The 15255-nt window shown below is 40.5% G+C and overlaps 1 pseudogene; it reads left to right on the plus strand.

Moving 5' to 3' along the window:
* Positions 1-15255, plus strand: part of LOC115178614 (zinc finger protein 850-like) — a 150148-nt pseudogene that overhangs the window by 10432 nt on the left and 124461 nt on the right.

The raw sequence follows: 15255 nt of genomic DNA on the forward strand, positions 1-15255 counted from the left end.
GCTCCACAACTCATTAGTGGTGGTGCGTTAAGACAGTCAGACATCCCCAAATTGGCACATTTATAGGCCTACATTTGCGCTCAGGCCAGGTAGACTAGTCCTACTTCTATATGCGATGTCATTTACAAAATAGCCTCCAACACTCTACTCAGCAAACTGGATGCAGTCTATCACAGTATCCGTTTTGTCACCAATGCCCCATATACCACCCACCACTGGGACCTGTATGCTCTCGTCGGCTGGCCCTCGCTACATATTCGTTGCCAATCCCACTGGCTCCAGGTCATCTATAAGTCTTTGCTAGGTAAAGCTCCGCCTTAACTCAGCTCACTGGTCACCATAGCAACACCCACTCATAGCACGCGCTCCAGCAGGTATATCTCACTGGTCATCCCCAAAGCCAACACCTACTTTGGCCGCATTTCCTTCCAGTTCTCTGCTGCCAGTGACTGGAACGAATTGCAAAAATCGCTGAAATTGGAGACATACATCTCCCTCACTAACTTTAAACATCAGCTATCTGAGCAGCTTACCGATCGCTGCAGCTGTACATAGTCCATCTGTAAATAGTCCATCCAACTGCCTACCTCATCCCCATGTTTTTATTTACTTTTTCTGCTCTTTTGCACACCAGTATTTCTACTTGCACATCATCATCTGCACATCTATCACTCCAGTGTTAATTTGCTAAATTGTAATTACTTCACTACTATGGCCTATTTATTGCCTTACCTCCGTACTCCATTTGCACATTCTGTATATAGATTTTTCTATTGTGTTATTGACTGCGTTTGTTTATTCCATGTGTAACTCTGTTGTTTTTTTGTCGCACTGCTTTGCTTTATCTTGACCAGGTCGCAGTTGTAAATGAGAACTTGTTCTCAACTGGCCACCTGGTTAAATAAAATCTTAACTTTATTGATTCCCAAATGGATACTGTCATTAACGCGGTTCTTCAATAATTACACATAATTCTTAATACTGTAGCAAACATTATATTAAGCAGGACATTCAAACGAGCCTTACAATTATAATCCAAAGTAATGTGAAATGCACTCATAAGCAACCTGGAAATGGAGGTTACTACCCTGAGATTCCTCCATTCACATTCAGAATACATTGTGAAAAACTAAAATCTTCGCTCACCATTTTTGCTCCAGGCAGATATACTACATCCATAACTAGTGGTTTCCTCATTACCAGATATACTACATCCATAACTAGTGGTTTCCTCATTAGCAGATATACTACATCCATAACTAGTTGTTTCCTCATTAGCAGATATACTACATCCATAACTAGTGGTTTCCTCATTACCAGATATACTACATCCATAACTAGTGGTTTCCTCATTACCAGATATACTACATCCATAACTAGTGGTTTCCTCATTAGCAGATATACTACATCCATAACTAGTGGTTTCCTCATTACCAGATATACTACATCCATAACTAGTGGTTTCCTCATTACCAGATATACTACATCCATAACTAGTGGTTTCCTCATTACCAGGGAGGTGTTTCTGCAATCAAATTCTGTGCTCATCCCTCGTGCCGAAATTTTATTAAAGACAGACCAAAAGTTGGAGACCAAAAGTCGTCTGGCACACTGCTTAGAGTTTCAACAACATGAATAACTTATTTCTAGCCTACAATCATCGATGTTACTACTAATGTGAAAACAAGACAAAATATGACTATTCTTGCTCATTTTAAGACAATTGTCAAATAATTTTAACATTCATTACAGACGTCAATTGTTGTACAACATCATGGCTACGCTGTTGGCATCACCTTTTACAGTGGATTTCCGCATAACTATCTGTTTCCTTATTAGCAGGGAGGAGTTTCTACAACCAAATTGTGTTTATTAAACGCAGAAAGGGGCCTATATTGGAGACCAAAAGTCATCTGGCACACTGCTTAAGATTTCAACAACTTTAATAACTTATTTCTAGTTACAACTAATGTGAAAACGACAAAATGTGACTTTTGCTGCTAACTTGACTGTCTTAATGATCAAATAATTTAACAGATGTCAATTGTTGTACAACTTCATGGGTATGATCTGGGCATCACCTTTTACCTCAATAAACAGTGGATTTCTGCTGTTGTGGGCCTTTAACAATCTGTCTGACTTTGTTGTTCACACAGGAGAGAGACGGGACAGTCGTGGATCCTCTGGGGAGCCTCAACAACATCATGATGCTGGTGAGGCAGAGAGTCTCTCCAGATCAGAACTCCTCAAGAAACACCAGCAGAGACCCACTAAGATATCGAACTGCTGCTCTGATTGTGGGTTATATTTCTCAATACCAAATTCACTAAAAGAACACCTGAGAACACACACAGGAGAGAAACCTTATATCTGTGATCAATGTGGGAAGAGTTTTACCTCATCCAGTAATCTGACTCTACACCAGAGAACACACACAGCAGAGAAACCTTATATCTGTGATCAATGTGGGAAGAGTTTTGTTCGATCTGACCAGCTGACATTACACCAGAGAACACACACAGGAGAGAAACCTTATATCTGTGATCAATGTGGGAAGAGTTTTGTTCAATCTGGCCAGCTGACATTACACCAGAGAACACACACAGGAGAGAAACCTTATATCTGTGATCAATGTGGGAAGAGTTTTGTTCAATCTGGCCAGCTGACATTACACCAGAGAACACACACAGGAGAGAAACTTTATAGCTGTGGTCAATGTGGGAAGAGTTTTGCCTCATCGAGCAATCTTACTCTACACCAGAGAACACACACAGGAGAGAAACCTTATAGCTGTGTTCAATGTGGCAAGAGTTTTGGTCAATATAGCTATCTGACAGTGCACCAGAGAATACACACAGGAGAGAATTCTTATATCTGTGTTCAATGTGGGAAGAGTTTTACTACATCGAGCTATCTGACTCTACACCAGAGAACACACACAGGAGAGAAACCTTATACTTGTGATCAATGTGGGAAGAGTTTTTCTACATCTAGCTATCTGACAGTGCACCAGAGAATACACACAGGAGAGAAACCTTATATCTGTGTTCAATGTGGGAAGAGTTTTACTACATCTAGCTATCTGACTCTACACCAGAGAACACACACAGGAGAGAAACCTTACAGCTGTGCTCAATGTGGGAAGAGTTTTGTTCGATCTGGCCAGCTGACAGTACACCAGAGAACACACACAGGAGAGAAACCTTATAGCTGTGGTCAATGTGGGAAGAGTTTTGGTCAATCTGGAGATCTGACAGTGCACCAGAGAACACACACAGGAGAGAAACCTTACAGCTGTGGTCAATGTGGGAAGAGTTTTGTTGGATCTGGCCTGCTGACTATACACCAGAGAACACACACAGGAGAGAAACCCTATTGCTGTAGTCAATGTGGGAAGAGTTTTACTACATCTAGTAGTCTGACTGTACACCAGAGAACACACACAGGAGAGAAATCTTATAGCTGTGGTCAATGTGGGAAGAGTTTTGCTGCATCTAACAATCTGACTGTACACCAGAGAACACACACAGGAGATAAACGTTATAGCTGTGATCAATGTGGGAAGAGTTTTGTTCAGTCTGGCCAGCTGACAAGACACAAGAGAACACACACAGGAGAGAAACCTCATAGCTTTGACCAGAGATAATCTGATAAAAGATCTCTGATCAAATATCAGAAAATACATGAAGGAGTTGTTTCATGATATCAACGAATTAATGTCACAATGTAGAATGTTTTAACATTGTAGTGGGAGTATTTTAATGATGTCACAATGTAGAACCCTAAACGTTTGTCCCCTGTTCTATTAATTTCAACATGATATGGATATTAGCCTCAGGGGTAAAATCCAGGCTCTGATTTGGAAGAGTTACTAATTATGAGATTTAACAAAAATTGACTAACAAAAAAGAGTTGCGTTACTGTTACCACGTTGGTGACCCACTTGAATCAAAATGCAACACTTCAAAATGTAACTAGCTGTTTTCTACAAGTAGTCCTCTCACCAGTGATGTACACATTATTCCCAGATTCCGTGTGGTTTTTGAGCTGTTAGTTTTAACAGGACGTGCAACCTCCTCTCCCTCCTCTCACGCAAATTATTTTAGCGATGAGTTATGACAAATAAGTGTTGTGTTCCTTTGTTTGTCTGCTAAATGACTTAAATGTAAAAATGTAAATGTTTAGCGACCCCTAAATTTAAATGCATCACTCCAAAATGTAGCTGACAGTATTCTGCAGGTTGTCCTCTAACCAGTGAGGTCAAATATATCTTTTTAGTTTTTTTAGTTGTGTTAGTTTCAACATCACGTACAACCAGATTTCCCCCCTAATTGATATCAGTGATTTATTGCTACTTGTCAAAACAACAGCGTTTTTGGTGCTTGTGCAGTTTATAAGATGCTTGTTTGAAAAATACAAGTAATATGATTATTGTGGCAGATGTTTGTGTATATAGCACATGTTATGTTTAGGTTTTCAATTTATCCCAAACTGTTTGTGCATATTGGTTATTGATTTGGACATGTTAAACCTGTGTTTTGACATTGGGCTACATGCCAACCCAAATGTACTAGAGCATGACATTGGGGACTGGGCCCCGATCCAACAACATGCCTATCCTTGTGAACCCTGAAAAGAGAGAGAAGCTCCGCAGTGAGGTACTTAGATTTGTGTGTATTGGGTATATGTTGTGAAATAGTTAGATATTACTTGTTAGATATTGCTGCACTGTCGGAGCTAGAAACACAAGCATTTCGCTACACCCGCAATAATATATGCTAAACAAGAAGGAAGAGTAGTTGCTGCCTTGGCAGGTACACAGTCATGTGATATGTGGTATAGAAAAGTCCAATCTTTGGAGAGTATATTGGAGGCACTATACTGTGTATCTGCAGATGTCTATCTGGTCAAAATCACTGATACAGGAGCCCCTCCACCCTCTGGTGGGATGGATCATGTCTACAGAGAAACCTAGATTCAAATACTTAGATTTGTGTGTATTGGGAACATGTTGTGAAATTGTTAGATATTACTGCACTGTCGGAGCTAGAACCACAAGCATTTCGCTACACCCTCAATAACATCTGCTAAACACGTGTATGTGACCAATAAAATGTGATTCGATTTTTATTTGAAATAAACGTCCTATTTATCAAAGGTGCTGTTGGCTGGGGTCAAAATGACTCCAAAGGATTTTAATTTGTTAAAAATCCATATTGATACAGAAACACTAAACCATGATTTAGATTTATTAAGGACAAGTTGATTGACAAAGTCATAAAAAATAGGAAGAATTGAATAAAACACATTTTGGCTATGATAAAAGATATGTCTCTGGGGTCAAAATGATCCATGTCAGAAGTATGGTTCAATGCAAATATGTAGTGGGTGTAAAGTTTGTTTTAAAATCTCACTCATTAAACACGAATCAATTAACATATGCTTCTCTATGAACGACTTAATATAATATTAAACTTTTATGAAATAAATGAAAAATAAACGTTTGGTTCCTCAACTGCGTTGCCCTCCAGTCAGCAGATGGCGATGTGCGTCTTTTAGGTTCAGGCGATGCTGCCAGTGTGACGTATAATCTAGTGGACGGACGCTCCTTCAACAACAACAGCTAGTCAGACACCTCGGTAGCTTTCTAGCAAACATAGCTACAACATTCACGCTCTTTACACTGGTTTGGTGTATAGTAGGCGCTGTGTATTAAACACACTTCTGTTGTAAGTTCTTGTTGGCCCATTTAATTATATATTTACGTTGTTTGTCAGCTAGCTGGTTTGCTAAGTTAGCTTAGAACTAGGGTAGTCGCTAATGCTAGCTAGCTAACATCCCCGATATGAGCTCACTAAGCTACTCTCCTCCTGCTAAAGAAGAGGAGGTCTGCTGGACGGAGAAAGAAACTCTAGTGAAAGAGGAGGAGGAAGAGAAAGATGTTACAATACAACAACAAGTAGAGGGTGAGGCTGTTACAGTGAAAGAAGAAGAGAAAGACGTTTCAGTGAAAGAGGAGGAAGACGCGTTCAGAGTGAAAGAGGAGGAGGAAGATGTTACAGTGAAAGAAGAAGATGAGAAAGAGGAGGATGGGGAGATGACTGTCACATCGAAAAAGGAAGAGGAGGAAACTGGATATCTGGGCCCGGTTTCCCAAACGCATCTTAAGGCGTCCAATGGTTCTAACGATGAACTTAGCCATAAGATGGTTTTGAGAAACTGTTCCCTGATTAACATTAGTAAGTACTGTCTTAAATACAGAGGCACAAACTCTGCAGTTGTTGAACCGATGTGTGGTGTTAAAGGGGAAATCTGCAATTGCTACATCCATATTTGGACTTTAAATTATTAATTTATAGCCATTGATTCTTGAAGAATATAACACGTGCCTCATGAGCTTAGTTCAACTGTTGTACCCCATCAGAATCCCAAATAAGCTTTTTTTACTCCAATGTTTAGAAACAATGTAAACCAACACTTAAGCCTCAACATGGTTAAAACTATAATGTTGATATCATGGATGGTCAGTCCTTGCATTCGTGGCTTTTTTAAAGGGACAACCTAGTATTTAAACAGAAACAAAATGGCTGTCCAGAGACTTGGTTTGGTAAACATCTGAGGGATGGGGTCTGGAGAAATGTAACCACTCTCAAATTCATAGAGAAAGCTATTGTATCAACCTTAATCCAAAACCTAGCGACCTCGTCAAGAAGTTCAGACATCTTGGCGTAACAGTTATAAGGTGTTGGCTTGACAGTCGCTGGACCCAGGTTTGAGTCCAGCTTAGGGCTACCCCCTGAATTCACTACACTATAAATACAACGACTGGCCACCCATGAGGTCAAAATTATAGTTTTAACCTGATTTCAAGGCTATATAGTATATTCTATAATTGCCAGTTAAGATTTGCTGTCGGGGTCAAATTGTTACAGCTGTTGATACAGTTTAAGAGGGAAGTTTACATACACTTAGGGAGTTTTTCCTAGCCACCGTGCTTCTACACCTGCATTGCTTGCTGTTTGGGGTTTTAGGCTGGGTTTCTGTACAGCACTTTGAGATATCAGCTGATGTTAGATGGGCTATATAAATAAATTTGATTTGATGTTGGAGTCATTAAAACTCGTTTTTCAACCACTCCACACATTTCTTGTTAACAAACTATAATTTTGGCAAGTCGGTTAGGACATCTACTTTGTGCATGAAACAAGTCATTTTTTCAACAGTTGTTTACAGACAGATTATTTAACTTATAATTCACTGTATCACAATTCCAGTGGGTTTGAAGTTTACATACACTAAGTTGACTGTGCCTTTAAACAGCTTGGAGAATTCCAGAGAATTATGCCATGGCTTTAGAAGCTTCTGATAGGCTAATTGACATCATTTGAGTCAATTGGAGGTGTTCCTGTGGATGGCATAGCTTCAAACTCGGTGACTCTTTGCTTGACATCATTGGAATATCAAAAGAAATCAACCAAGACCTCAGTCTGGTTCATCCTTGGGAGCAATTTCCAAACGCCTGAAGGTACCACGTTCATCTGTACAAATAATAGTACACAAGTATAAACACCATGGGACCATGCAGCCATCATACCGCTCAGGAAGGAGACGCATTCTGTCTCCTAGAGATGAACATACTTTGGTGCGAAAAGAGCAAATCAATCCCAGAACAACAGCAAAGGACCTTGTGAAGATGCTGGAGGAAACAGGTAGAAAAGTATAGGACTTTTACTGTGGATATAGATCCACAGTAAAACTAGTCCTATATCGACATATCTGAAAGGCCGCTCAGCAAGGAAGAAGCCACTGCTCCAAAACTGCCATAAAAAAGGCAGACTACGGTTTGCAACTGCACATGGGGACAAAGATCGTACATTTTGGAAAAATGTCATCTGGTCTGATTAAAAAAAAATAGAACTGTTTGGCCATAATGACCATCGTTATGTTTGGAGGAAAAAGGGGGAAGCTTGCAAGCCGAAGAACACCATCCCAACCGTGAAGCACGGGGGTGGCAGCATCATGTTGTGGTGGTGCTTTGCTGCATTAGGGACTGGTGCACTTCACAAAATAGATGGCATCAGGAGGAAGGAAACGTATGTCGATATATTGAAGCTACATCTCAAGACATCCGTCAGGAAGTTAAAGCTTGGTTGCAAGTGAGTCTTCCATATGGACAATGACCCCAAGCATACTTCCAAAGTTGTGGCAAAATGGCTTACGGACAACAATGTCAAGGTATTGGAGTGGCCATCACAAAGCCCTGACCTCAATCCTATAGAACCTTTGTGGGCAGATCTGAAAAGTGTGTGCGAGCAAGGAGGCCTACAAACCTGACTCAGTTACATCACCTCTGTCAGGAGGAATGGGCCAACAATCACCCAACTTATTGTGGGATGCTTGTGGGAGGCTACCCATAACGTTTGACCCAAGTTAAACAATTTAAAGGCAATACTACCAAATGCTAATTGAGTGTATGTAAACTTCTGACCCACTGGGAATGTGATGAAAGAAATAAAAGTTGAAATCATTCATTCTCTCTACTATTATTCTGACATTTCACATTCTTAAAATAAAGTGGTGATCCTACCTGACCTAAGACAGGGAATTTCTACTCGGATTAAATGTCAGGAATTGTGAATAACTGAGTTTAAATATATTTGGCTAATGTGTATATAAACTTCCCACTTCAACTGTAAGTCATTGTAAAATATTCAGCCATTTATTTTTTCATGCCATTACATTGAAGGTGAAACATACCTAGATACAATAACATTAACCTCTCTAGGGGGACGTCCCACCTGGCCAATATCCAGTGAAATTTCAGAGCGCCAAATTCAAAAACAGAAATATTATATAAATAAAAATTAATTCAGAAAAAATACAAGTGTTATACATCGGTTTTAAGATGAACTTCTTGTGAATCCAACCACGGTGTCAGATTTCAAAAAGACTTTACGGCGAAAGCAAATCATGCAATTATCTGAGAACTGCGCCCAGCAGACAAATCATTACAAACAGTAACCAGCCAAGTAGAGGAGTAACAAAACTCAGAAATAGTGATAAAATGTATCACTTACCTTTGATGAGCTTCATATGGTTACACTCCCAAGACTCCATGTTACACAATAAATGTTTGTTTTTTGTTCGATAATGTCCCTCTTTATGTCCAAAATCTCAGTTTTGTTGGTGCATTTTGTTCAGTAATCCATTGGAACAAAGCGCGGTCACAACAGGCAGACAAAATCAAAAAAGTACCATAAAAGTTCGTAGAAACATGTCAAACGTAAATCCTCAGGTTGTTTTTGTCATAAATAATCGATCATATTTCAACCGGACAATAGCTTCGTCAATAGAAAAAGAAAACAAGAAAGGCACGCTCCTGGTCATGCGCAGGACTCATGTCTGTAAATTTCCACTGTCCTCTCATTGAAAGTGGTGTTTCTCCCTCATTTTTCAGAGTAAAGGCCTGAAACAATGCCTAAAGACTGGCCACATGTTGTGAAAGCCATAGGGATCGTGAACTGGGTCAAGTCTTTGTATGGTGGATAGGCTCTCAATGGAAAAACAGCCGTTTCAAAATAATAGCACTTCCTGGATGGATTTTCCTCAGGTTTTCACCTGCCATATCAGTTCTGTTATACTCACAGACATTATTTTAACAGTTTTGGAAACTGTAGATTGTTTTCTATCCACATCTACCAATTATATGCATATCCTACTCAGGCTTCTGGGCCTGAGTAGCAGGCAGTTTACTTTGGGCACGCTTTTCATCCAAAATTCCTAATGCTGCCCCCTACCCTAGTGAGGTTAAAGGTGAAACATACCTAGATTCAATTACATTAAGGATGAAGCATACCTAGATTCAATAACATTCATGAATTGGTTTGAAACCTTTGTTTTAGAACCTTCTTAAAGTTGGTGTCTTGATGGTTTCTCACTCATACCCTGACTTTTTAAAAGGGATTTTGGGACAATTAGCTTAGTTTATAACGTGTATTTTAGGAACTGCGTGTCACAGCATGACAATGTGAACGTGATTGGTCGACAGTCTCTTGGATGGGCATTAAACATTTGAATAAGGCTGTAACTTAACAAAATGTGGAAAAAGGGAAGGGGTCTGAACTTTCTGAATGCTCTATGTTTTATTACATTTTTCAAATGTAACCTTTATTTAACTAGGTAAGTCAGTTAAAAACAAATTCTTATTTACAATGATGGCCTACACCGGCCAAAACCGGACAACGCTTGGCCAATTGTGCGCCTCCCTATGGGACTCCCAGTCACGGCCAGTTGGGATACAGTCAGGATTCGAAACAATCGATTGGTTGAACATTTCTAATGTGTATTTTTCCATATATAAACACCACCCACGTGTTTTAATAAAATAAAAATTATTCTCAACCAGGTAGAAATACTTTCAGACATCCCAAATGGACACATTTATAGACCTACATTTGTGTGCAGGCCAGGTAGACTAGTCCTACTTCTATATGCATAATCAGGTGTGCGTCCTTACTCAACATTGACAGGACTGTTTCAAACAAAAGACAATTAATAAATTGACAAACCTGACGCATCTTCAAATCAAATTTATTTATATAGCCCTTCGTACATCAGCTGATATCTCAAAGTGCTGTACAGAAACCCAGCCTAAAACCCCAAACAGCAAGCAATGCATGTGAAAGAAGCACGGTGGCTAGGAAAAACTCCCTAGGAAAAACTCCCTAGAAAGGCCAAAACCTAAGAAGAAACCTAGAGAGGAACCAGGCTATGAGGTGTGGCCAGTCCTCTTCTGGCTGTGCCGGGTGGATATTATAACAGAACATGGTCAAGATGTTAAAATGTTCATAAATGACCAGCATGGTCAAATAATAATAATCATAGTAGTTGTCGAGGGTGCAACAAGCACGTCCGGTGAACAGGTCAGGGTTCCATAGCCGCAGGCAGAACAGTTGAAACTGGAGCAGCAGCATGGCCAGGTGGACTGGGGACAGCAAGGAATCATCATGCCAGGTAGTCCTGAGGCATGGTCCTAGGGCTCAGGTCCTCTGAGAGAAAGAAAGAAAGATCTTGCGGTGTCAGGTCTGGGTGGTCTGCCAGGGGCCATTTCATTTAGTATCCGTGGATTTGGGTTGGCATGGGGAATGATTGTATTTCCCCATAGTATGTTGTACCTAGTTTCCCTCCTTCAGGGTCAGCATGGGGAATGATTGTATTTCCCCATAGTATGTTGTACCTAGTTTCCCTCCTTCAGGGTCAGCATGGGGAATGATTGTATTTCCCCATAGTATGTTGTACCTAGTTTCCCTCCTTCAGGGTCAGCATGGGGAATGATTGTATTTCCCCATAGTATGTTGTACCTAGTTTCCCTCCTTCAGGGTCAGCATGGGGAATGATTGTATTTTAGTATGTTGTACCGAAGTTGACCGACTGAAAGGGAGTGTAACTTTGACTATAATATGTTACAAAATTCAAAAGGCACTCGCACATCTGATCAATCTTTTTGCAGGTGCATGGCAACAGTTGAAACAGGATGTAGGAGAAAGGAAACCGCACACTGCTCTCGATAGTATCACTGATATTTAATAAGCTTTACGTATCGGCCTTCGTCAGAGCTTTTGTGAATTTTTTTAAATCAGCACCCCTATGTAGACCTAGCCCCACCCACATCCGTTCCACGCATGGAAAGGGGTTGGAGGCAAAGGAAAAATAAATAAGTGCTACCAAACATAGCAATATGCCTTTCATCTCTGCTGGTTTTTTATTTGAAAGGAAAAGTGGCCATTGTGGCACTGGCCAGTTAGTTGATTTTTCGTCTTGCTTTTCAACCGTTACTCTGAAAAATGGTAACCCTGTTTTTAGTTTCCAGAAAATAACCGAAGCAGAGGTTCTAGCTGCCCTGTGTGCCATTGATACTAAGAAATCCTTAGGCGCTGACAATTTAGACCCGTTCTTACTTAAGTGTGCTGCACCTATCATTGCTGGTTCAGTGACACACATTTTTAATCTAACATTAAGCACAGGAATTATCCCTAAGGTGTGGAAAGCAGCTTTTGTTCTGCCGTTACATAAGGGAGGTGACGGTAGTGATTTGGATAACTATCGACCCATCTCTAGGCTCCCTTGTCTGGCAAAGATCCTAGAATCTATAGTCAACAAACAGTTACAGTCTTTTCTTTCTGCTAACAGTATTCTTAGCACCAATCAATCTGGTTTTAGATCTAAACACAGTACCACATCGGCCACTATGCTTGTTGTAAATGATATTGCAAATGCCTTAGATGATAGAAAGCACTGTGCTGCGTTGTTTGTAGATTTGTCAAAAGCTTTTGACACTGTAGACCATGCTATCCTTTTGAGTAAGCTGTCATCTATAGGAGTGGGCACGGATGCCTGCCGATGGTTTTATGACTATCTTAAAGATAGAACTCAGGCCGTCATGGTCGACGGGGTCAAGTCTGACTCCTTACAGTTACTTAAAGGGGTCCCTCAGGGTTCAATAATTGGCCCACAATTGTTCTCACTTTATGTAAACAACATTGGTGATGATGTCAGATATTGTAAATTCCATTTATATGCAGATGACACAGTGATGTACTCTATTGCTCCAACAGCGGACCAAGCTTTAATGCAGTTGGAGTCTGATTTTAGGATACTACAGGGGTCTCTTTTACAGCTTAAACTTGTTTTAAATGCTAAGAAAACAAATGTCATGTTTTTTTCTAGGTCTAAACTCTCAGTTAGAAACACTTTTGTAATCACTAGCTTGGATGGTACTCAAATCAAACAGGTCTCTGCATGTAAATATTTAGGGGTATGGTTAGATGATAGGCTTTCTTTTAAAAAACATGTTACTGAATTGGGAAAAAAGCTCAAATTCAAGATAGGGTTCCTTTATAGAAACAGGGCTTGTCTGTCCTTTGTAAATAGAAAACAAATTGTGCAGGCTACTTTTATGTCCGTTTTAGATTATGGTGATATTATCTATATGCATGCATCGGCAAACACATTAAAACCACTGGATGCTATTTACCATTGTGCGCTCAGGTTTATCACGGGTGATATTTACAAAACTCATCACTGTATCCTTTATCAACATGTGGGTTGGGCCTCTCTATCTGTGAGGCGAGAGCAACATGCTCTCTTGTTTATTTATAAAGCGCTTCTTTTAAAACTACCTCCATATATATCATCATTAATTTCCACTAGATATACAAATTTTAAAACCAGATCACAGATGTGGATTACATTAGAGACTCCTGCGGTCTCCACAGAGTTGGGTAGGACTGCCTTTAGTTCCTTTGCGCCTTATTTATGGAACAAACTGCAGATCCAACTTAAGTTAGACACTCTGGTGTCCCTTGCCCATTTTAAAAATGTTATGGAGGATCAATATGATGTTATCTGTGATTGTTTCTGTTGAATTGTGTCTTTGTTTTGTATGTTTGAAATGTTCTTGTCTGTATGCCTAAAACTGTATATGTCAACATGTTTACACAGGGCACAGCCGTAAAAGAGATCCAGGTCTCAGTCTGTTTTCCCTGTTAAAATAAAGATTTAAAAAATTTAAAAAAAACACTACAAAAGTGTATAAATAAGACGCATTAAACACGTCCATAAAACCACAATGAGGACATAGCAAGTTTTCATTAATCATTGGGTACGTCGTACGAAAAGCATCAGAATTATCTTAAATAGGCACATAATTCATGTTGAAATTCACAACATAACATACATAGGCATTTCATCATTAAGTCCTTTAGCAAATAATGTGTTGGAGGGTGAAAATCCAAAACATTCTCTTTTGCTCAGAGTATTATTAATATCACCTCCCCTGTCTGATATCTTGACTTTCTCTATGCCACAAAATCTAAAGGTAGAAATGTCATGCTTTAGGTCATTAAAATGTACTGCGACTGGATAATCCCTGTCATTTCGCCTGATTGAACTTTTATGTTCACTAATTCTCTGTTTGAGAGAGCGGGAGGTCTTACCGACATAGCAGAGCCCACATGGACATTTAATAATGTAAATAACATGGGTGGCGGAACACGTAATGATATCATTTATTTGGAACCGTTTTCCTGTGTGGGTGTGGCAGAAATATTCACACCTCATCATATTGTTGCATTGTGCGCATCCTCTGCATTTATAGCTACCATTTGGTAGAAGAGCCTGGCTGATTTTCTTTTGTGGCTAGCAGTTGGCATGAACCAATTTATCGCGTAAATTGCGACCTCTCCTATACACAATAAGTGGTGGATTTTTAAATTCGGCCGGCAAAGTTGGGTCCGATGATAAAATATGCCAGTGTTTCTTGACCACACCTCCCACTTTTCGCCCCAGTAATGTGCTGGGCCGTACGCACAACCCTCTGAAGTGCCTTGCGATCGGAGGCCGAGCAATTGCCATACCAGGCAGTGATGCAACCGGTCAGGATACTCTCGATGTTGCAGCTGTAGAACTTTTTGAGGATCTCAGGACCCATGCCAAATCTTTTTAGTTTCCTGAGGGGGAATAGGCTTTGTTGTGCCCTCTTCACGACTGTTCGTGTGTTTGGACCATTCTAGTTTGTTGTTGATGTGGACACCAAGGAATTTGAAGCTCTCAACCTGCTCCACTACAGCCTCGTCGATGAGAATGGGGACGTGCTCGGTTCTCCTTTTCCTGTAGTCCACAATCATCTCCTTAGTCTTGGTTACGTTGAGGGATAGGTTGTTATTCTGGCACCACCCGGCCAGGTCTCTGACCGCCTTCCTATAGGCTGTCTCGTCGTTGTCGGTGATCAGGCCTACCACTGTTGTGTCGTCAGCAAACTTAATGATGGTGTTGGAGTCGTGCCTGGCCATGCAGTTGTGGGTGAACAGGGAGTACAGGAGGGGACTGAGCACGCACCCCTGGGGAGCTCCAGTGTTGAGGATCAGCTTGGCAGATGTGTTGCTACCTACTCTCACCACCTGGGGGCGGCCCATCAGGAAGTCCAGGATCCAGTTGCAGAGGGAGGTGTTTAGTCCCAGGTTCCTTAGCATAGTGATGAGCTTTGAGGGCACTATGGTGTTGAACGCTGAGCTGTGTTCAATGAATCGCATTCTCACATAAATGTTCCTTTTGTCCAGGTGGGAAAGGGCAGTGTGGAGTGGCAATAGAGATTGCATCATCTGTGGATCTGTTGGGGTGGTATGCGAATTGGAGTGGGTCTAGGTTTCTGGGATAATGGTGTTGATGTGAGCCATTACCAGCCTTTCAAAGCACTTC

Source organism: Salmo trutta, chromosome 38, assembly GCF_901001165.1.
Source record: "Salmo trutta chromosome 38, fSalTru1.1, whole genome shotgun sequence".
Taxonomy (NCBI): Eukaryota; Metazoa; Chordata; class Actinopteri; order Salmoniformes; family Salmonidae; genus Salmo; species Salmo trutta.